General features: G+C 47.4%; 1 protein-coding gene across 11 annotated transcripts in view; it reads right to left on the reverse strand.

Annotated features, from left to right (window-relative positions):
• The window catches only part of PDS5B (PDS5 cohesin associated factor B), a 2,333,811-nt gene that overhangs the window by 2,277,305 nt on the left and 33,174 nt on the right, over positions 1-23,332 (reverse strand). For 5 of the 11 annotated variants that reach the window (XM_069639002.1, XM_069638997.1, XM_069638998.1 and 2 more), the window contains exons 2-3: positions 18,914-19,012; positions 18,461-18,576 (exon numbers count right to left, since the gene is read on the reverse strand). The gene's annotated coding sequence lies outside the window, so the exon portion shown is untranslated. Of the gene's footprint in view, positions 1-18,460; positions 18,577-18,913; positions 19,013-19,418; positions 19,558-23,332 lie in introns of all 11 variants that reach the window. The other 6 variants (XM_069639007.1, XM_069639003.1, XM_069639004.1 and 3 more) reach the window with 3 other exon arrangements.

A 23,332-nucleotide genomic window follows, 5' to 3' on the forward strand; every position in this document is an offset into this window, starting at 1 on the left:
TCCATGATAGGAAATGGAGAGAAACGTTGAAGTTGAGAATTAGTCAGTTTAACAAAACGTTGTTAATCACTTAATTGGTTTGAGATACAGATCATCAAAAATGTGATACATTGAGAGAACCTTCATGAAGGTCGTCAGGGCATTGTGAACATTTGATGTATCCAACTAATCATAGATAATCATGATTTGACCATCTTGTAGACCTGACCAATGTTAGCTAGGTGACGTCTAGTCCTTTTGCAAGTCACAACATGCTTGGTGTGTCTAGTTCGATTTGGGACATTTAGGAGAGATTTATCGCACACCCTGTTCAGGTGCAGTCATGGTGACAAGCAGTGAGCCCGTGATAGGTGCAAAGCGCATGGACCTAGTTGTAAAATTGTGTCGTGCATTGTGCTCATTCTAGCGATGTGCATAGAATGGACCAAATACCACCATGCTAATATAAATCAACAAAATTATATGACCCTCCCCCCACCCCCCTGACAACTTCAGAATGGGTGGAGATTACTCCAGGATAACTTCAGGATGGTTGGGGATTACTATGACCCCATGACAACTTCAGGATGGGTGGGGCAGGGGTTTGGGGACGGGGGAAGATTACTCCAGGATGGGTTTGAAATTGTGAACGATTATTGCAGACATTTCATGTTGCTGTCAAGCAATTTAGGAAAAAGGTTTCGATTCCTTGTGTATAAGACGGGTGGTATTACTTAAGGGTGAGTCTTGTTAGACTTATGGATAGTGTACTGGAAAACCTCAAGGAATTTGCAGCCGTTACTTGGCATCTTGGCCTTCTTCTCTAGAGCACTCAAATGTCATGAACTAAGGTTCGCTGACTTAGTGTACAAACTACAAATCCAGCCCACAATGTCCCGAACCAACCTGTAAATGCCCTCATTTCAATTTTCGCCTCTAGCTAACATTGCATCCTTCCCAGTAAACTCCCACAATTACAAATCACTGCACTAAAATACACACTTTCAGTGACCTAAACCGAATCCGCTAAAAGTTTACCTGCATGACAGACTGCCGATCACTTCGCCCAATATCACTAGGAGCAGCTTAGCAATTAGTTCGACCATTCACCACGCCCAAGAAAATACTAGCTGACCCCCAACTGAAATCAATTGCACAAAAACATGTACCATTTACAAGTTGGCACCAACCTACAAATTAACCAGATCAACTATATAGCTGTACACACAAGAGCACTTGCATCTTCAGTTTCACAGAGCAGCGTGTGAGCTACAATTACGTTGTCGATTAGTAGCAGGGGCTGACATAGCAACCAAACTCTGTTGTGGGGATGTTCCAATTCCATTGTTTTTAAGACCGTAATCTGAAGGATTGCGCAGGTGTGTGGGAACGTATAGGTCACTTCACTGTCCAAACATGCATGACTGTCGTACTCTAACACGAAAACACTGCGCGGTGATCGAGTTGAGCTTGTCAAATCAGATCTGCCCGACAATTGTTGCAGACAATTGACTGTTACTTTATAGTCCAATATTTTGTAGTTGTTCCACAGTTACACCTTTGGGAACTGCAACATTACACAAATACATCTGTGTCTTTCAATAGTCCAGATGAAGAGGCGGGTTCTGAGGAAGGAATGAAGAACACTAGCCATTCCTGCCAGAAGACTTAGGTTTTCCAACCATTAATATGTTTTGACATAGTCAGTTTCCACCCATCATCTTTTACAATATAATTTTCTGGTTTTTTTCACTGCATCTTCTTATAGTTCACCCCAGATTCCACCAGTAGCTGCTTTTTCACCTTTAACTTTCTTTTCAGAGCCTCAATTAGTCCCTGCATCACAATAGATTTTCGTTATTTCGTCAAATGTTAAATGTTTTCTGTGTCTTAATACTGTTTCTTGGCTGCGGGTATGAAAAATGCAAGTTGAAACTTCATAATTTGACTACCAATACAACAAACATTTTGGTTGAGCTGTACACTGGGGTAAGTGACTCCCCTTAAGCGCGATCCGATCCGTCCGCATCCACTCCCTTGGATTTTTGTTTATTCTTGGTCTCCTTGGGCTTTCCCCCTTTCCCCATGCAGCTCCCCACAACTCAGTCTAGCTGCACACATACTCTGACCTGGACTACGGTCCCCAAGGGCGTTCAACCCACATAGCTTTGCCAATAACATAAGAGAAATCAGTAGACCATCTATACTTTAGAGTTACTCTAGAGGAAAGAGATGCTGTAAAAAAGAGTGGTGGGCATTGTGCAGCATTCATCTGTATATGTGAAAAAAGGGAATGCCTCTGCCTAGGGACATCAGATGTACCCTCCTCCCCAAACATCAAATAGATTAACAGAAAAAAGAAATACACTGCTTACCCAACTAGAAAAGCACGAGTGCCTCGATATCCTTTTCTTCACGCATTTCTCTTCTACTTTCACTCATTTCTCTTCTACTTTCATCAAGACACTATCAGCCATTTACAATTAACTTCACCAGGAATTGCCAAAGGCTCAAATTTCCCATCCTTTCAAATACACAGAGAATTGTCAGAATCAAAGAAAAGCACATTAAAAAGAGTGCCATGATTTGAGTAGCTGCCTAAAAAAAGAAATTTAAAAAAGTAAATTTAGCGCTCCAAGTATTTGTGAACAAGGTCTGTACCCAAAACCATTCATTCACTTATAGTGGGCTTGCTATGGATGTTCCTGCCTGATGTGTCCCGATTTGAGAGTGAAGCGTCTCTTGGCGTTTGGTAACTTCTTCCAAGACTTTCAGCCATTGTGGCTTTTAACTAGTTGCATCTGCTTGCTAATAAAATTAGAGGTGGGTGTTCTGGAGAGGCAATACATAAAATGTTGCAGTCAGTTTGCGTGTGTCCTTTAAAAGACAAGCACCTGTTTCAGTTTCTTAAATGTAAATATTAACCATAGAAAGTCCCAGCTTGCAGACGGCACCAGGTACAGGAAATGATAGGGACCAGAAATAGGAGAGTATGCAGGGACAGAACCCATGACCAAAGTCATCTTTACTGGGGGGAACAAAAAGTAAATATTAGACCTTAGCATCAAGGCCTTTGCTAATATGAGCCAGGCACTATCCTCCAGAAGGGTCAGAAGCCTTCTCCCTGCCCCCATAACCACGGCTACTGTGGCATAAATTATGCACTACATCTGAATTAGTACAGCGCTCATAGCAGTGGAAAAGTCCTGCAAAAAAGTAAACCAAGGGTAAATTTTGCAGAGGCATGGTTTCTCACACATGCGCCACTGACTGATACATGTACATAACTAAGAGGGTCGGGTGCACCTATCCGAGGAAGGCATGGACCAATTTGTGTGCGTTAAAGCTAGAGAGGAGCATGTATCCCCTACTTGGCGACGGTTTGAAAGCGATCAGCCTGATCAGTAGAAGTCATTGTGTGGAACTGGGAAGGAGTAGCCCCAACCACAAAAAGGAGGCCTCAGTATGCTGAACAGCTAGGATGCATTAAGGCAGCGACCTTCAAACTGGGGGGCCCGAAGGATGCCCGGTGGTGGGGGGCTTGAAGGATTATGCTGACTGTTTTTAATAGATAATATAAGCATTTGTGGCGGGGGTGGGGAGCAGAAACTATATTTTATTCAGGGGGCTCAGCATAAAAGGCTTGAAGACCACTACCTTAAGGGAATAAAGTGACCTCCCACTTTAAAATAGCAAAGCAATTAACAGCGTTCCTTCACACCCAGGTCTGACAGATACTGCGCCAGTCCTCCGATACACAGGCTGCTGAAAAATCCAGAAAAGCAAGACAATAACTCCAAGCTCCACAACATCCAACGAGAATGAACTGGTCCCATCATTAGAAACAACAAAGAAAACAAAATTGACCATTAAAAGCATTCCGCCAGATCATCAAACAATGATCAAAAAAGATATTTTACAAATTAATGACAGGGATCAATAACCCTAGAAAGCATTCAACAATTTTCTTTTTTATTTTATAACTCTGTTTATTGAGTTTGAACAACACAACATAAACAAACGAACATGAATGAGACATGAATCATCGGTATACATAGGATGAAGGCAACATGGCAATATTAACAGCTAGCCTGGGCCCCCTGGGTCAAGGGCCGTAGGCAATCAACAGGACGAGGCCGGCAAACAATGCTAACAGTGCTACCGATGTACCCCCACCCGCAGGTCTCAGTGAGCATCTAGCCATTTACCCCATACTTTTTCAAATTTACGGGGGCAGCCCTGTGCGTTATAAATCCGGCGCTCTGAGGCTGCGCACCTGTCCAGTTCGTTGCTCTAACGGTTTAGGCTCAGTGGGTCGGCAGATCCCCAATTGGATGCGATAAGTCTTATGCCTGCCCCCAACGCAATTACCAGAAACAATCTCATATTTAGACAGGTCTACTTCCCCCCCCCCCGATGCCCAAGAGTATCATCTTGGGATCCCTAGGGATTGGTGTCGCCAGAGCGGCTGATCCACCCAGAAGGCCTTTATCACCCGGCAGTCCCATATGATATGGTAGAAGGTGGCGGGTTCATTTTTGCATCGAATGCATGTCGCGTCTTCTATTCCACCCCATCTGGCCATTATGGCGCATGAGTGGTACGAGCGATGGAGGATCCTCAACTGTATTAGTCTGAGCTTGGATTCTATACCAATTTCTCTGGAGGACTTTAATGCCTCCACCCAATCTGCAGGCTCCAGGGGTCCTACGTCCCTTTCCCACTTTGCTTTGAGCCCGTCAAGCTGTGCCGCCCCGAATGAGTTAAGGGCCTGATAGAGAGTTGAGGAGATGCGCTGTGGGAGAATATTGGTCTCAATGGGAGAGCAGGGGGGTATGATCGTCGTGTCAGGGAATTAGGTGCAGATGGCGTGGGTCAGTTGCGCATGCCGAAACCGGTCCATGGGTGCCAGGTCGAATTGTTCTTGCATAGTTTCAAAACCCAGGATGTGCCCCCCTTGTATCACATGTGGTAGTGTGTGTATTCCCTTTGCTTGCCAGCGACCAAAGGAGCCCATTTTCACTATTTCCGGGAGGAGCGCATTGTGCCATATGGGTTGTGTCAATGTTGGCTGTCCTGCGTCCCACCAGGCGCGCCGGATGTGGTGGGCCGTTTTGGGCAGCGCCGGGAGTTGATCGTGGGTGGCGTAGAGGATTGGCAGCGGTGTTAACGGGGCCATGGTCTCCAGTTCGGTGCGGTAGTGTGTGGTCTGCGTGCATCCAGTCGTTCACCACTCCTATCTGTGTGGCCAGGTAATAAGTGCGTATGCAGGGTAAACCGATGCCGCCCTCCCATACTGATCTCTGGAGCGTGTCAAGGGCGATCCTGGATTGTTTCCCACCCCATAGCAGTGTGTGCAGGTTCTTGTCAATGAGTGCGAAGGTTTCTCGAGGGATGGGGAATGGGGCATTCTGGAGGACATACAACAGTCTGGGGAGGGTCATCATTTTGATTAGTGCTGCGCGGCCCATTAGCGATAGGGGAAGTGATTGCCAATGGGGGGTGTCTGTTGAACCGCTCAATTACTGGTTGTAGATTAAGTCGGAGGAACCCGTTGAGCATCGGGTCAAGCCGTATACCCAGGTATTTAAATTCCCTGATAGAGACATGGTATGGGCAGGTCTCCGGGATCGCAGACTCGCCACCCTGAATCGGGAAGAAGATGGTTTTGGCATCATTAACCTTTATGCCCGCAAAGTACTGATATTCTCTGAGGATGAGGGAGACAGCCGGGCACGAGATGCTCAGGTTACTGAGATATATGAGCAGGTAATCCGCATAGAGCGAAAGGCGGTCTTCTCCTCCTCCTGGCCAAACGAAACCGGTCCAGTTAGTGCTAGCTCTAAGTTCAATTGCCAGCGGTTCGATGGCCAGGAGTAAGAGGAGTGGGGATAGCGGGCATCCCTGTCTCGTGCCCCGACCGAAGGGAAATGATTTTGAGGACCTGCCGTTCACCCTCACCGTGGCCTCCGGGGATGCATATAGAAGTTTTACCCATGATATAAATGTCTGCCCAGGTTCATCCTAGCAATGATCTTACACAGGGCATCCCACCCCACAGAGTCAAACGCCTTCTTGAAGTCCACCGCCAGAAGGGCGAGTGGGGCTGGTATTTCCTTTTCCCTGGACAGCGCCAATTGGACTCTGCGTAAGTTCATTCGAGTTGATTTATTGGGCATGAAGCCGCATTGGTCTGGGTGGACGAGGGTCTCAATAACCTGCAGTGGTCTGTTAGCGAGTGTTCTGGCGAGGACCTTTGCTTCGCCATTGATCAGGGATATTGGGCGATAGGAGGCGCTTTCCTCCGGGGGTTTCGCGGGCTTATGTATGACTACTATGCATGCCTTTCTGAGGTCTGGGGGGGGGGGGGGGGGGGGGGGGGAGTGCTCCTAGTTCTCTGCTGCGTACGAACATGCGATGCATGTGGGTAGTTAAAATGCCACCAAGGCATTTCCATGCCTCTGTGGGGAACCCATTGGGGCCCGGAGTTTTTCCGGGTTGGAGCTGCGCCAGCGCCTCTTGCACCTCGGTGTCATTGATGTCAGCATTCAGGAGATCTGATTGGTGCTGTGGGAGTATCGGGATATCAATTCGGTCGAGGTATCGTGAGGGTTCAACTGACGGGTTCCCGGTGGGTGGGGTATAGCGATGTTTGTAGTAGGCGGCGAATGCGTCAACCATGTCAGAATCCTCTGTCAACAGTGTTCCATCCTTAGATCTGATGGCCCTTACGTGTCCCCTGCTTTGTTCGTGTCTCTCCAACCAGGCCAGAGTCTTGTTAGCGTTGTCGCCCCGTTCATATATTTGGCTCCGGACTAATTGGTGAGCAGTTTGTGCGTCATCTAGTGATAGGTTACTAAGGGTGCCTTGTGCCGTGAGCATCGCCTCCTTTGCTTCTTGGGTGCTTTGAATTAGGATTTGTCGTTCACACTCCAAGACGCGTGCTTCTGCTTCTCTGACCTCCTGGACTTGACGTTGTTGGTAGGCGGAGACCGCTGAGATAGCCTCCCCCCGAAGGACTCTCTTGTATGCCTCCCAGATCGAGATCAGGCAGTCCACGGAACCCTCGTTGAGTTCAAAATATTCCATAGTCTTTTTTTCCAGCTCCTCAGCAATTTCAGGGAGACGCAGATGATATGCGTTTAGGCGCCAATTACGATCTGGATGGCGGCAAGAGTTTTTGATGGTTATAAGGAGCGGAGACTGGTCCGAAATTCCCATCGCGAGGAATTCAGCATCGAGAAGCCTGTGGTCTATGTTTGTGGACACCCGAATAGAAGGAAAAACCTGCCTCGTCTCCATGAAGTGAGCGCCATGTGTCCGTCAGTCCCACGGCCTCGGCGTGTTCCAGGTCTCCTATGGGTGCCATCGGCTGCGATGTCCATGACTTCATTAAAGTCCCCCCCCAATCACCCACGTATCGGCTTCTTCTTCCAGGAGCAAGCTCTGTAGTTTGGAGAGCAGTTCTTTCGTCAACGTGGGGTGGGGGGCATAGATTGCTGCCAGGCCCCATTTCTCACCCCAGATGTCCGCCAGCAACAGTACATAGCGGCCCCGGGGTTCTGTCCTGATCTTCCTAACCTGGAGAGGGACACGCTTGTGAACGAGTATCATTGTGCCCCTAACACCTTTCGTGAATCCGGCATGGTAAGTATGCAAGTAGTTGGATCTTTTGAAAAAGTTGGTGTTTGTGCCTATCAAGTGTGTTTCATGTAAGAGGGCAATGTCCGGCGAATGTCGGTTTAGGTACTGGAGCACCAGTCTCCGCTTTATGCTGGAGCCGAGGCCGTTGACGTTCCAGGACAGTATGGTTACCTTGTTGGAGTGCATCCTATCTGCGTGAGTCCTTCTGTTGGGGCGTCTGGAAGGATTAGTGGCATTTGCGCCTTTTCCGGGGGCATGTGTCGGTATCTTCTCAGGGGAGACGTCCAGGGGCCTCTCCGCACTGAAGTGCCTGATGACTGGCAGACTATCGCGTCCACGGTCCTGACCAAAGACAGTGTTTGTTTACCTTGCCTCCTTCCAGCCTTCTTGTCTCGTGATTTTGTTTCCTTGGGTCCCCAAAACTCACCCCCCACCCTGCACTCCCCCCCCCCCCCCGCACCAACTGGGAGCACCTGTCGCCCAAACATTAAACTTATAACTTGGTGAACTTCAACTTCCTCAGGATGATCCGAACTCGGGTGGTAACCTCTGCGGGATCACCCGGACTGCGCTTGAGACTGCAGTGCCTAGACGGTGGCGGCCGTAATAGTGTAGTTTCCGTGGTATCCTGTGGCGAGTTCAGTTCTGTGATGCCCAGACCTCATCCGTTCTCTGTGGTATTTTTGGTGGGACGCTGTGGCGATTGGGTTTCTGACTATCTGAGTGAGGGCTGGCGAGTTCTGCCCAGGCCCGGGTTTGCAAACAGACGGTCCAGAGGGCGAGCGTCGGGCCGCAGCCCCATTGAGGATCTGCGTTTCAAGCCAGTCCAACGCTTCTTTGGGGTTGTGAAATAGGTGGGTCGTGCCCTCGTGGTGGACCTTGAGCATCGCCGGGAAGAAGAGAGCGAACTTGATTGACGACGAGTGAAGTTTCTTCTTGACAGAGTCAAACGATTGGTGGGCCTTTTGGACCTCTTTAGTATAGCCCAGGTAGAACCCCACTTTGTAGCCGTTGTATGTGATTGGACCGGAGGCCCGTGCCATCTGCAGGATAGCGTCTCGGTTCCGATAGTTGGAGACGTGCAATTATTGTTCTGGGCGGGGCTCCTGGGGCCGGTCGCCCGGTGGGTACCCTGTGTGCTCTTTCGATAGAGAAGAATTTCGACAGTTTCTTGGGGGCAAAGATGTGAGTCAGCCAGACTTCTAGGAAAAGTTCGACACTGGGGCCTTCCTCTTTCTCCGGGATCCCAAGAATCCTGAGGTTATTGCGACGTGCCCTGCCCTCGCTGTCTTCGGCTCGGTATTCAAGTTGGTTGACTTGTTGGGCAATTATGGCAAGTTGTTTTTCCAAATGGCGGACGTTATCTTCTGTGTCCGACACTCTTTGTTCCGCTTCTCCGACCCTGGACGATAAGTTGCGGAGATCTTGGCGTAGGAGAGATACTTCCGTGGAGACTCCGCCTATTTTGAGTTCCAGCGATGTTCTCGAGTCCCCAATTGCCTTCATTACGTCATTCAAGGAGAGTTGGGGGTCCCGAGTTTCTTCCCTGTTGCCTGCTTCCTCCAGGTTTTGTGTCTCCTGACGCGAGGGGGCCTCCACTGTGTAAAGGTCCATTTTACTCTGTAGGGTCTTCCGCTTGGTCTCGTCTTTGCCCATGGCCGGGGCAGTAATTTGTGTGAGGATTTAGGCACGGGTGGATCGTGTGGATGCCCCTCAAGGATTGTCGTGGAGACCAAGTTGGGGCGGGCTTGTCAGGCGTCTATCTTTCGCTCCTCTGTCCTTGCTCCTGAGCCCCAGTGGTGCTATGTAGGTTGCTGAGAGCCAATCCCCTGTTCCGGCTGGTCCGGTGTGCTTGATGGAGGGTCAGGAGTCCACTGGGGGGGGGGGGGGGGGGTTCTGTTGTTCACAGTGCATGAGCCCATCAGGAGTTATTCCCCCTTTGTGGGGTGTACGTCCAGTTATTTATGCCTGTGGGGCTATAAGCTATGCAGTAAGGGCCTTTGCTCCCTCAACAATCATGCCCCAAAGATGGCCAGTCAGTGCTTATTGAGGTGGTGGGGGTGGGGGAGAGGGAGAGGGAGGTGGGGGCGCCTTCAGTCACCGCTGCTCCCCACGGTTGTTATCTTGGGGTGTGCCGCCTCCCTTGCGCGGGTCTCTGTCCCACAATTGTGTAAAAAGCTCTGCCTCACGGGTATAGCATCCGTAGCTTCTGTTAGTCAGAGTTTGTATTGGACCACTACACACAACAGACTACAGGTGTAAGCAAACCAACCTTTGGTACAAGTCTGTACTACACAGTTTTTGGCAGCGGAGCTGAGCAGCTAGGCTCATCTCAAGAGGGGAAGTGAGCAGTAATGATGTTCGAGGTCTACAATCACAGGTGTTCAAATAAACTCTTACACTCAGGGTTTCTTGGTTAAACACTTATTAATGTATTCAACAGTCAGTTATAAAACATTCTCTAGAAGGATGATGTTCAATATCATGCACAAATATACTTCAGCACTACTCGTTAAGTTTGAGGCATTCAGACTACTTTGAAGGAGCAAAATGGCATTCAAAATACTTTGAAGGAGGAGCAAAAAGGAATAGGTTCAGAACATAAAGGATTACTATTATTCTTAGACAGTGCAGATACCTTTGAGTTCACCAGAAGAGCCAATTCAATTCAATAGGCCAGTCAATGGGCTAAAGTCTTGGATAGAATAAAAAAGGTTCTGGTAAGTAAACCATAAAGTCTCTGTAGATGTTCTCAGAAGTAGTTTGTAAAAAGAAGAATTGTGTTAGGTCACAAGCTGATTAGGCCTGCGAGTTGCAAAGGTTTCAAGCACTTCACTGCGAGAGGCAAGTACTCCCCGTCTTGTTTCACAGTACCTTACAAATGAAGAAAATGATGCAGCTGAAGACTTTGTTCCTGGCAGTTCCTGCAGATCTTGCTGTTCCTGAGCCTCAGTCGTGGGGACAAGAGGGAGGACATCGGGGGACTCCTGCGCTGCACTGGGACTGGTCAAAAAGTAGGCACTTGGCAAATCTTCAATTCTGGTAGCTGCAGTAAAATACACAAACTGGTGTCCCTCTGCCTGGCTATGCAGCACTCTGAGGAAATTCAACCAGCTCCGAGATAAGGTGTCCATGCGGCTTACTGTCGAGTTGATTGGTCCCAACTCAAAGGGAGAAGTCGTCCTTGAAGGGGCTTCTCTGTCGAGGTGAACTTGGCGATTCGGGCCTGCAGCAGGGCTTCACCAGGCAAACCAACGGTCCAGGAGTTGCAGCAGCTGTCCTCTTCAAGCTAGTCTTTGGTTCTTTCTTTCCAGTGGTCGACTCTGCCTTCCAAGCCAAGAGACTCACCTTTTATTCAGTTCTCTGCCATTCATTCCAACCTAGCTGTCACTCACTCAGCAGGGTGGCTGTCTTTGTCGGACAGTCAGCCGGCCAATCATATCAGAGTGCATTTGGGTCTCATAGGAGACAAAGCATAGGGAGTTTGAGGCACCTTCCTCACTTCCTGCCCACCCCCGACACTCGGGCGCCAGAGGCGGTCTTTAGTCCTGAAGCCCGCCTAAGGCGAATGAACAAAGGAACCAAATCTGGTTTGGCATGCAGAGCAAAACTCTAGAAGGACCTTTCCACAAAGAAATGGCGAAAAAAGAAGACCGGGACCTGTTTAAACAAAGGGGGCTCAGAAGCCATCTTGAGATTGTTTGTTGTAAAACCACTACCACCAGCCATTTCGAGAGGAAAGGGTAGCATTTGACTGCTGCATGAGTTTCTAGACACAGGGGATACTAAGTAACCCCTCCAGCACTCTATTGTAAGATAGGGTGTGCTGGGTCTAGGAATTTAAAAGACTAGTAAAGTTAATTTCACTTTACTTACTCTGGGAAACAGTTTATCCCAGAGAAGGTATTTAAACCTTGGGAAAGCCTAAAAAGGTTTCCCTGTGCCACTGTACTGAGGGTGCTGTGTGACACAAATGAAAAGATAAGGCCTATGGAGTTGGTTAGACTCCATAAGCAAAGGAAACACAAAAAAAAAACACATGAGACAGTGGGAAAAAGGGTCACACTCTCGCCAGGTAAAATAATAAAGTCCTCAAAATCCAGCCGAGTTGCTGGGGGTCTCTAAGGTGAAGGGAATTAGCACATTTTTGAGAATTCTCCCCAACAGCTTCCAGCAGTGAAAACAATTATATTCAAAAGCATTACAATAGGAAATGACAGTCTTTGAATGCCAGACAGTTCGCTTTTTATGGGGGGCAGCTTTACAGAACCCCCTTAGGGGTGCTTTGATCTTAACAGAGTACCTGTCCTGTACACTTTTCACATTACACAAATCTCAAACTGATGCATACTGTAAACAATCTTCCCCAGCTTGAACACAGAGGTGGGCTTCAGGACTCTCCTTTAATGCAAATTCAGTCGATGGACAATTAATGGATGCCACTTTGTTGGCTGATGTTCAATGGCTTAAGTGCAAGCATTGTTAAGAGAAATAAATAGATGGGAAGCATCTGTCCAATACTGGTTAGAGGAGCCTTTTTCCTCTCCCTTCTTAATGAGAGCTTGGATGGCCAATTTCTGCAACTATTCTCTGTGCGCAGAATTACTACAGCAAATCTAATTTGAGCTTTTGTAAAGTAAAGCCCAAAGCCCCTTGAGACACCAGAAGCAGGAATGCAGGAATCAAGGAACGCATGCATCGGGGCATTTCAACCATCCCAAGCCCGAGACTACACCGGTGGTGTGTACAGCATACCCCATACCACACAACAGCTCAGTCTGCCACACACTTCAAAAAGTAGCCAGCCTTCATTCATGCCAGCCAAACTTGCCACCCTGCTTCAGAATTGAGCAATTTTAAAGACGTTGCGAAAGTCACACGCTTCCCACGAACCACACATCAACAATCCCCACACAAGGGAAATCTATGCCACTGGGCGTTTGTGCAGCAGAATTCCGCTGTCTGGGCAACTTATTGAAAATTACAAGCACTGTGCCCTTTATATACAATAGACACATTCTCACTGGGGCTATGCAACACTGCCATGTTCTTAAGCAGATGACAGTCAAATCTTGCATATAGATGGGCCTGTGCAACTCTTTCCTTCACAGTAAAGCACTGGAAGGATTTCGCTCGTACCCACTGTAGGTGCGGTCATGTGTACGAGTCGTATATGCACTGTACACACAGCAGTGTCGCACACTAGGGCACAGTAAGTATGTGGATAATGGACAACTTTAAAAAGGAACCAGGGATTTTGCAAATGTTTGTTTACTACATCAAGCTTCTGCCGTTCAAGCCCACACCTGCACTGTCCCCTAGGGACTGGGGAGGGGCCGAGTGCTCTTCCAAACTAGCAATCATTATATATGTTAACAGATGATAGTACATGGTGGCCATCTTCAAAGGGCGTGTGCAGGCAGAGCTTTGTCCCGAATCAGATGACACCGGCATGACTGAGTAATATGCATTTCCCCTCTTTGGAAAATTAAGCAAATGCGTTGATGAGGATCACGTCCCTTTGCAGCCTGGTGCTGGGTGTTTGAAGGCCAGAACTTACATCGAAGAAGAAGAGCTTCAGAAGGCTCTGCCACGCCGACACTCTGCGAGGAGCGTTCATTCTATGCCTACACAGGGCGCACCGAAGAAGTGTTCCGCTATATAAAAGAATCGAGGGGCAGTGGATAATCGACTGAGAACTGGCGTCAAGCCTCCTGTTGAGGATACGCTCAGAAAAAGGTAGCAATAAAGAGAAAGTTGAGAATAAGAAAGTTGCTGCTTCCTGCATTTTACTTTATGGCAAAGAGGTCAAGCACAGCAACACAGGTCATCAAGCCACAGTGAGACACTTGGGCTAAAATAGCGCCGATAGGTGCACATATCCGCTGATCAAAGCAACATGGACTGGTTATGGGGCCATAAACATTGTTGGCACGATTGCCAAGGTAAAGGAAATTGGCTGCATACGTGGCCGAGCTGTCCTAAATTGGAGAAATATTGGGGAACCATTAATAAGCACATCCAAGAACTGTTTGCAAAGGTTTTGCTATTTGAAGCAAAAGATATATTGATAGGCATCAGCTCTTTGGAAGAGAACAAGTGGCCTAAATATAAACGCAAAGCATACAATATCTTAAAGGTGGCAGCGAAGTTGGCGATTGCCCAACATTGGATTCCCTGCATGTTCATGATTGGTCTCTGAAAATATGGAACTTTGTTGCTTTGGAATGGCTGACCTACACTATTGAGGGGTGCAATCGCTTTTATACAAGAATGGGGTACAGTTTCGCAATTTATACCAGCGGACTATAATATGGCACTATGCCCACATAAATTGAGGATTTTAGGTATTGCATGAACCTGGACTCATGGCGGACATTACCAGACTGCGGCCGGAAGGGTGGGGTAGATCATGGTGGGAATATGATCATTGTATATATAATTTGAAATGCCAATGAAAAAAGAAAAAATAACATACAAATGATATATATATATATATATATATATATATATAAATAAAATCACACACACACACAGCAGTGCCAGCAAGCTAGCAATTAAGTGTTTTGCCTTTTTTTCTTGATAGCACTCTACAGCAGTGGTCTTCAAATCTTTTAGTACCTGAACCCCCCGCCCCCTCTGACCCCCCCCCACCGCACATGGACTCCTAAATGTTTATCGGTTGTGAATTGTTATCGCCGGATGGTGTAGAATGGGGCCCCAAATGGAGGTGTGGGTGCCACACACCAAATTCTTTCAAAATCATTGCTTGCAATAACTCAAATTAGCGGGCAAATGTTTGTAAACAGAGCAGTCACAATTTTTTGCTACAGAGTCCTACAGTTAAGTTTTACATGCATGTTTCTAAGTACAACAACTTGATTACTATCAATGCAGTCACTTGCAAGTTGGACAGTGGCATACTGGAGAGCTAGTGTGAAGGGTGGGCCTGTCTTTCAGTAGCCAGCCTGTTCTATTTTTGCAATACCCAACCACAGGTTTTCTTCCAGCTTTGACCAATATTTAATCTTTAGGGCTGCAAGTGCTGAGAATCCAATCTCGCAAAGGGCGTGGTGCTGAAAGATAACAGTACATTTGGATAAAGTTGGAAACCCTGCATTTTGCCAAAATCCACGAGAGACATTTTTTGAATTGGCTCTGCAGTAGGCGCTTACTTTGAAGCACCATTAGTTCCTCCTGGAGGTGTATTGGGAGGTGGGCCCCTACGCCTGCTAGGAAAGGCTGAACCACTCAGTCATTGATGCTACAATAGTCCTCTGAAAAGTACTTTGAGACTGGTTCTGAGATGGTTTCCTATTAGTTCAGCAACACATGCAAGATCATACTCTGTGCCCTCAAGAGCATCTGCTAATAATGGAAACGCATCGGAATGCAGACATCAACCCTCCTCCTCCAAAGCCCCAACTTCTTCTTGAATGCTGATATTTTTGCATTCATAGCCAATGATGTGGTTTCTTTTCTGTGCCTTGCAGGGAGGTGTTTACAAAATGTAGCTTTTCAAAGAGGTTGCCATAGTAAGCTAACGATACAAGCCAGTGGGAATCACACAGAGGCTCTTCTTTTGTCTGGTCTAAACCCAGGAGGAAGTGTCTCATTTGTTCAGAGTTCCTAAACGCGATTTAAAACCTGTCCCCCCCTGGAGAGCCACCTGACCTACACGTGTGAAACAACAAAGCATCATGTTCAGCTCCCATTTCGGCACAATGTGGCAAACAAGTGGGCTCTTGTGCGGTGCTTCTTAATAAAATATGCAATCTAAAATGTACAATCTTTACAACAGAAGTCAGCACCTCAGAGTCCATTACCCATATTGCGCACAGGCAAAGCTTCCACAGGGATCACGCAGTGTGTCCACAATATATGTCGAGCAACTGCCAACACTTAACCCAGCACTAGCACCACACATTGAAGGAGCACCATCCATGCAAATACCAAAACACACACCTCCCACTTTAAGCAGTGGGAACTTAGGAAGTAGTTAATGTCAAATCACTACAGATGCCCTGAATTGGTTTACAAAATAATTTCTCCAATATTTCTTTTCCACAGCAGTACCTCTCAAAAGCAATCAAATGTGCTTTGTCAGTAGCCTCATCCAACTGTAGGGCAAACTGACTGTCAAGCGCGATATCAATTCTCTACCGATATCAGAGGACAGGTCAGTGATGCAGTGGAAAATTGTGGTGTCAGACATAGGGATACTTTTGCATTTCTCTGCTGCACCCGTCACTAAGCCTTGCCCAGTTGACAGCGAGAATTGTTGGTAGAATAACTTTCTGCATTTGCAGGTATTGAGGCCACATTTTTAACAGTTTTGCTTTTTTTATTGCAGCTGCCGTACAAACAAATCCCTGGTCTTTTTTGCTAAATCGGCATGTTTGGTTTCCACATGCTGTAACGCTCACCTGATTCCCACGGAGGCGCTGGTCTTGGCAGGAAGGTGTCTGTGACCCGAAAAGTGACGTGCAGGACTCGATTTGCTTCTGAGGCCGAAACTCTTCGCACTGTGTGTCGAACTCGAAGAGTGAGATTTCTGCAGGTGAAAGAATATGGGGGTTAATGATCTGGGTTGTTGAATGTCCCTCTCTCTCTCCCTCTCTCTTCCTAGCTTCTCCGTAGAGCCCCCAGGTCAACGTGCTCACCTTAGATAGGTGAAGGCTGGACTCTCCATCTGCGTCTGGTGCAGGGTGCCGTTGCCAGTTCCTTCACTGGTGAAACATAGGCCTCTTGACATCAGAGGATCGCTACCGTCGTTAACTGGACGAGCGGTGAGTTTCCGGACACCTTTTTAGTCCTTATAGTCTTTAGGTGCGTGGGCACGTTAATATAGAACAGGACTCTGTATAATGCTTTTTCCTATTTGTCTTGCAGGGCTCTTGAGATAGGAGATGGTGTGAAGAGAGCCGAAGTTGGAGCCAGAGCCTTGGAATGAAGCGCTTGGAAATGCGTAAGTAAATGCAAGCACTCTAACTGTCTCTTTTCCCTTGCAGCTGTGAGTTCGTGCTGAAGAGATGCTGGAAAACGCTGGAGAATTTGCAGGCGTTCAATTGTGGCTATCGCGATGGACGTGAGTAAATACCTGTCTAATGTCTCTTCGTTTGTCTTTCAGATGCTGGGTTGCAGCGTTGAAGAAATCCGGAATTCGCGGAGTGCCGGTAAGTAATAACAATGCTTTTGTCTTCACAGGCGGAGGTGCAGCGTGAAGAAATGTTCGCTGCCGATGGATCAGGTGAGGAAAGCGCTGCGTGTAAAGGTTGCCGTGCTAACCTGTTGTTTCTGGTCTTTGCAGGTGCTGCTGAATATTGGATACAGAGTGGTAAGTATTGTTCTTGCAGGTTCAGGATCGGAAGGAAGAAAGGCTGGAACAGACTCAATGAGCGTTCTGCTGCAGATGCAGAATAACGCGAAGCACGTTTGTTCAATCGGGTGTGGTTTAAATAGCCTTGGAGTGATGAGTCGTCTTCCTCCACGGCCCCGCCTAGGTAAGAAAAGAGTTCCAGTTCCAGAAGAGTTCCCGTGTTGTATCCAGGGAGTGGAGCTTGCCCCACCCAGGTAAGAAAGTAGTTCCTGTTCACAGAGGATTCCTATGTGGCTGGTAAGTAAGCAGCATGGTCTGCTGCAGGTAAGTCCACCCAAGCATCATCATACATATTATGAGCCCGGCGCTTCCAGTGCCGGGACCGATGGCTTTGATGAGCCTGGTGCCACCGGCGCCAGGACAAGGTCCAAAAGGTCCCAGTGGGGACCGGCTGGTGCCTAAGATAACGGTTAGGGGCCTGCTTCCAAGGACCTTGGGCTATTCCTGACTCCTTGGAAGCAGTGATCATGACACATGCTGCCTGAATTGTTTCAGCTTCAGGCTTGCTAATGTAGCACCACAAACACTGCAGCTTAACTTGTCCAGCAACTGCGATCCATGTGAACCCAAAATCCAAATAAGAGACATCATATTTCTGTGTTTTTGCATTTCTTTTGTCTGTTTCCACCACTCCTGCTTTTTGATTTCTATCCTCTTTGGGCACTAGGAAACAATCCAGTTATTTGTGAAATGTCTGCATTTTAAAGCCCGAACACAAGAAAAAGACGATTTTTTTTGGACGTTTTTATGTTGGCTTTAAAATGCAGAAATATCACATACTGTCCCCTCCTTCCCAACTCGTCTATCGGGTGGACAGGGGGGGGGGTTAACCCCCCCGAACTCCCACTTAGCCCACAAACACACGCATCCTACCCACATACAGTCCAAAACAGCCTCTGTGTGCACTCGTGTGCGGCAGGCGTTGTGACAAGTATGATCGTTCGATTTAGAAAGCCCCTCTATGTGGTCACAGAGTGGTCTTTCTAAATCAACCTCCCCCCCAACCCCCTTCAGTACAGTGAAAAAGATCTTTTAACTTAGTACCAACGATCCATCTAAAAAAGGACCCCGAATCTGAAAACTTTATGGCACGTTATTTTTTTAAAATGGCAAAGACCACATGCAAAGATTAAAAAACGAACCATGTAAAAAGGCTGGTGAAAAAAAGTCCCCATGTGCACAGCTGGGGTGAGACGGGGGGGGGGGGGGGGGGGGGACTCAGCAAAAATTGGACTGAAATACTGGTTGGATTAAAAAACACACCACATTGATATAAGTCTCAGAAGACTCCCTTTTCAGATCGTGAAGATCTAGCTAGAATGTATTTATGAAGTGTGGTCCTGGACTAGACCACAAATTGGAGGCGAAAACCACACCTGGATGCACATTGCACAGGGCCGATATAAACCTTCAGCACTTCTACTCAACCAATGGTACATAAGGAAAATAAATCTGTACCTTCCTGCGTGACTGGGTCAAGTGCTTCACTTAATTTTTCTTGCTGTGACACAGGTGGTTAGGCTGACACACTGATGCTTGGAGCGGTTGACACGCTGACGCTTGGAGCGGTGCTGCTACATTGAAAACAAACAGTTAGCCAACGATACATGGGTCTACCTGAGACTTAAAAATTAAGATTAGACGAGCAGGGGTTAAAACCAGCTCTTGGGTGTTAGGCATCAGCTATTAAGCAGGACAGAACGCTGGGAAACCAGGAGAGAGTAAACAGTGCACTGTAAATGCAACTACCACATGAGATGTGCACTTTCAGAAACGCCCCAAACTGGACATCTAAAAGGAACATCCTAAAAAATAGGTTTGAAATACCAGATTGCGACCCTCTACTATACCTTTAAAATTGTCCTACCATCACCCACAGCAAAATAGTCGTTTTAATAAAGGCATTCTTACCGTCAGCAAGTCCTACTACAGATGTCAGGATTTGTTATGGTGCCATTGTTGCTGGGAACTTTCATGTCCAAGATGGGATGAAAGAGCCAATTTGTGTTCCTGCAATTGAAAAAGTACAATAAAAAAATTATTATAGGACGTACCAGATTGACCGTACCAATATTTGCGCACTACACTCTGCCAGTCGGCACACATCCCACCCCCCCCCCCGCACACGAAAGGGATGTAGGGTGCAGGGTCCTACCTTGAAATCTCCAAAGTTCCCTATAGGCCAGTCCACCCCAGCTTAGAGAGAACAGAGAGCAGTCAGAGCACATACCTGAAAACGTGACTTATACTCAGTCACAGAGACAAAAAATAATAGAGCGCGAGAAAGAGCATCAGCTCGTTATATTTTACCCTTTCTATTCCCTGCCTAGAAAAGTTGAGAAGTCCAGCCTGCTGGCATTTAAATAATGAATATACATATCTTACATAGAATCTGAAACGGTAGTTCTTAACTCACCGAGGTAACTTTCGGAAACATCGAGTAATAGCCATGTAGCTTTTACTGCAGTTCGGTGACAGGACTGACGTAGCAGCAGACTGCTGCGGCTGCCATGTCAGACACGAGGGCCCCTGGCTTCTCTGCAACATAAGAAGCCCTGTGCAGGCAAAGGACTGTCACCCACAGCAGGAAGATACACATGCATTCCACTTTAAATCACTTCTATGGCAGAGGTGCACCCAAAGTACTATTGGCAATGCAGCGATTTCAGTACATCAAAGGATGCATGGACTCGATCTATAGTAGATGGCTACTAGGGTAGCTCATCTGGTGGACAGACTGTTGCTGAGACGTTACATATGCAAACTATGATAGTATTGATATATTATTGTTTTTTCTTTTAATGTGTTTAAGGTTGAATTTAACCAAAACAATAAAAACAAAAAATATATGCAAAACTTGTCAAATGACTTTTTGCAATTACCTATAAAAAAAGGAAGTGCTATAAAATGTGTTTGTCCAAGGGATGGTTTGGGCAATGGGTAGGGGTATTGCTGCCTCTGTAGTGAAAACCAAACGTTGGCACCCATGAACCCAGTTTTAATTTCCTAACAACTGCTGTCAGCACAATGGAAGCATTTATTTGCGATTAGCCAGTTTGATAAACACAGCATCTCTATAAATATTACCTGTGAAACAAAGGAGCACACAAATGACAAGAGTATTGGTGTGGTGCTCCGAAAAAAAAACAAAAAAACAAAAACGAGTGAATGCAGGTTTCTGCAGCGTTTTTGAATTTGGAAAGGACTTTTTCCTATGAACGTGTCAAATGCACAGTTTAACAACAATAAAGTGTCCATCCAGCATGTAGAATGCCTGCTTTCAACAGGGATCCGCCACCCCGCCCTCAGCACCACAGTGATGTTCATAGCCCATTGACTTCCGTGGTGTCCCTTTCAGGACAGAAGAATACATGGGATGAGCAAACAGACAGGAAATGCGCGAATGATGGCTGGGGAAAGCAGCACCGCTAAGATTAGGTCACTGAGCCCCCCAGCTTCACTGTGTGAAGTTGGGGGCTTGGTAAAGCCTGGTCATGGCTGAAGCAGGCCGGGTCCCGAGATCTGCACAGACATCCGATGCCGGATCTCAGACCCGGCCAGAGCCATCCCATGGACCAGATGGGTGACAAAGCAGAGGGGCAGCCAAGGCAGGGAGCCGGTGTTGTATGATATCTGGCTCCCCCACAGCAGATTGATGGAGCCAAGCAATCTGCTGTGGGGGAGCCGGATATCATACAACACCGGCAATGCGTGCTTCAGTCCCCGCTCACCTCCTCTCCCCAGTGGCCCCCCCCAAGCTGGGGGCACAGAGGTAGAGGGGTGCAGCAGGAATAGCATTGCAGTGATCCGGCCCCCCTGCTCACCTCCTCTCTCCATGCGTTCACCTTCAGGGGTCCAAAGGGGGTGAGGGAAGAAGAGGGACCGGTAGAGGCCTGAAACACTCACTTCCCAGCACCCCCTCCAACTGTGCTGTGGGGGGGCTGATCCGAGAAGCAGCATCCCTTACCAGGCAAGAAGACGCTGGCGGCCCCAGCAGGAAGCAACAATTCAGCGTGGACGCACAATTCAAATGCAGGGAAGAACAGGTCCAGGCTGCATTTATTTCCTGTTTCGTGGCCACGTCACACTGACTGGGCATGTGCATTGGGGGGGAGGGAGGGCATTGGCTCGCCATGCATAGTTAGGTGAGGCAAAAAAATATATGACAATGCATTACTTACCGTAAAAGCATTTCTGATGGTTTGATTGTTGTATCTGCTTAGATTCACATGCTGTGCATAGGTCCGACATCCAGTGGTCACTGCGGAGTATTGCATTTTGTTTTTTGTAGTCGAAAAAGGGGACGTCGACAAGGCGTGTCTGTAACACTATCCCTATAGTGACGTGCGTTGTACCCACAATCCCTCACGCGTCGAGGTCCCTCTGTTTGTATTTTTCTGCCCTGAGGGAGCCTTCTAGACGTGAGAGAGTACAGAAAAGAGAGAAATATAGAAAAGGATGTCTATGTTCCTTCCATCCGAGCGGGGAGGAAGGGTGGGCGCATGTGAATCTAAGCAGATACAACCATCAGAAATGCTTTTACGGTAAGTAATGCATTGTCTTCTGATGTTTGTTAATCTGCTTAGAATCACATGCTGTGCATAGACTAGCGAGCAGTACCCGGAGTTGGCGGTGGGTTATGAGAAGGAACAGTAGAGAAAAGATGTCTTAATACTGCCTGTCCCACCTGGGAGTCAGATCTCGAGTGTGCATCTAGACAGTAGTGTTTTGTAAAGGTGTGCACAGAACTCCAGGTAGCCGCTTTGCAGATGGACTCAAGGGGAACATTTGCAATGAATGCTATGGAAGCCCCGGTGCCTCGAGTGGAATGTGCTCTTGGCTTGAAGGGTAGTTCTCTCTTAGCAAGAGTGTAACAGAGAGTGATGCATTGAACAATCCATCTAGATATAGTGGACTTTGAAACTGCACCTCCTTCTCTTCCTGCTGCCACAGAGACAAAGAACTGATTAGTTTCTCTCAGTGGTCTGGTTCTTTCCATGTAGAACATGACAGCTATGCGTACATCTAGTGTATGCAGACTTTTTTCTCCCAAGCTGGAAGGGTTTTGAAAGAACGTTGGTAGTTCTATTGACTGGTTTAAATGAAATTTCGAGATGAATTTTGGTGCAAACCTTGGGTGTGTGCGTAGAACCACCTTATCCTTGTGAACTGTTACGAAGGGGTCTAGTACAGAAAGAGCCTGTAGTTCACTTACTCTCCTAATGGAGGTGATAGCTATTAGGAAAGCAGTCTTAAGAGTGAGGTCTTTAAGAGTTGCCTTGTGCATGGGTTCGAAAGGAGGGCCCATGAGTCTAGAAAGTACCACATTTAAGTCCCATCCGGGAGCTGGGTTAGCTATCGGAGGGTGTATTCTCTTAACCCCCTCCATGAAGGCCTTGATAACTGGTATCTTCCACCACGACACTAAGTTGGGAAGTGGTGTATGCAGAAAGTGCCGCTAGGTGGACTTTAATGGAATTGAACACTAGACCTGAATCCAGTAAATGGGTCAAGTACAGAACAATGTAAGTGGGAGAGCAGTCAACCGGGTTGATGCTCTTACCTTTACACCAGATGACAAATCTTTTCCACTTGCTAGAATAGCAGTGGCGAGTATTAGGTTTTCTGGCTTCCCTGAGGATGTCCATACATCTCTGCGGGAGTTGTAAATGTCCAAATTCTATGATCTCAGGAGCCAGGCTGCTAAGTTCATGGTCGGAGGGCATGGATGCAGTGTCCTGCCCTTGTCCTGTGACAGCATGTTGTACGGGCAGGGAAGTTTCACTGGGGGAGATAGGGACATCTCCATCAAGTGAGCGAACCATGGCTGCCGGGCCCACATTGGGGCCACTAGTATCATGGTAACCTGCTCCTGGTGCATCTTGTGCACCACTTTGTTGAGCAGGGGAGTCGGGGGAAAGGCGAAAACAAATTTCCCTGACCATTGAATCGACAGACCGTTCCCCTTGGACTGGTTCTGGGGGTACCTGGAGGCGTAACTTTGGCATTGTGAGTTCTCCATAGTTGCGAACAGGTCTATTTCCGGGAATCCCCATTGTGTTAAGACGTCTAAGACGATGTCTTCGTGCAATTGCCATTCGTACTCTTCGGGCAGGGGGAAGTCTCTGCTGAGTTTGTCTGCTAGCAGATTGAGTTCCCCTGGTACATGTTGGGATAGTAGGAACATGTTGTGTTTGAGAGCCCACTTCCATATATTCTGGGACAGCTTGGATAGTCCTGGAGAGTGAGTGCCCCTTTGCTTGTTGAGGTAGTACATGGCTGTGGTGCTGTCTGTGAGGGCCATCACTGTCTTTCCTTGTAGGTGTTCCT

The sequence above is a fragment of the Ambystoma mexicanum genome, chromosome 7q (genome assembly GCF_040938575.1).
Source record: "Ambystoma mexicanum isolate Mex_15411 chromosome 7q, UKY_AmexF1_1, whole genome shotgun sequence".
Lineage (NCBI taxonomy): Eukaryota > Metazoa > Chordata > Amphibia > Caudata > Ambystomatidae > Ambystoma > Ambystoma mexicanum.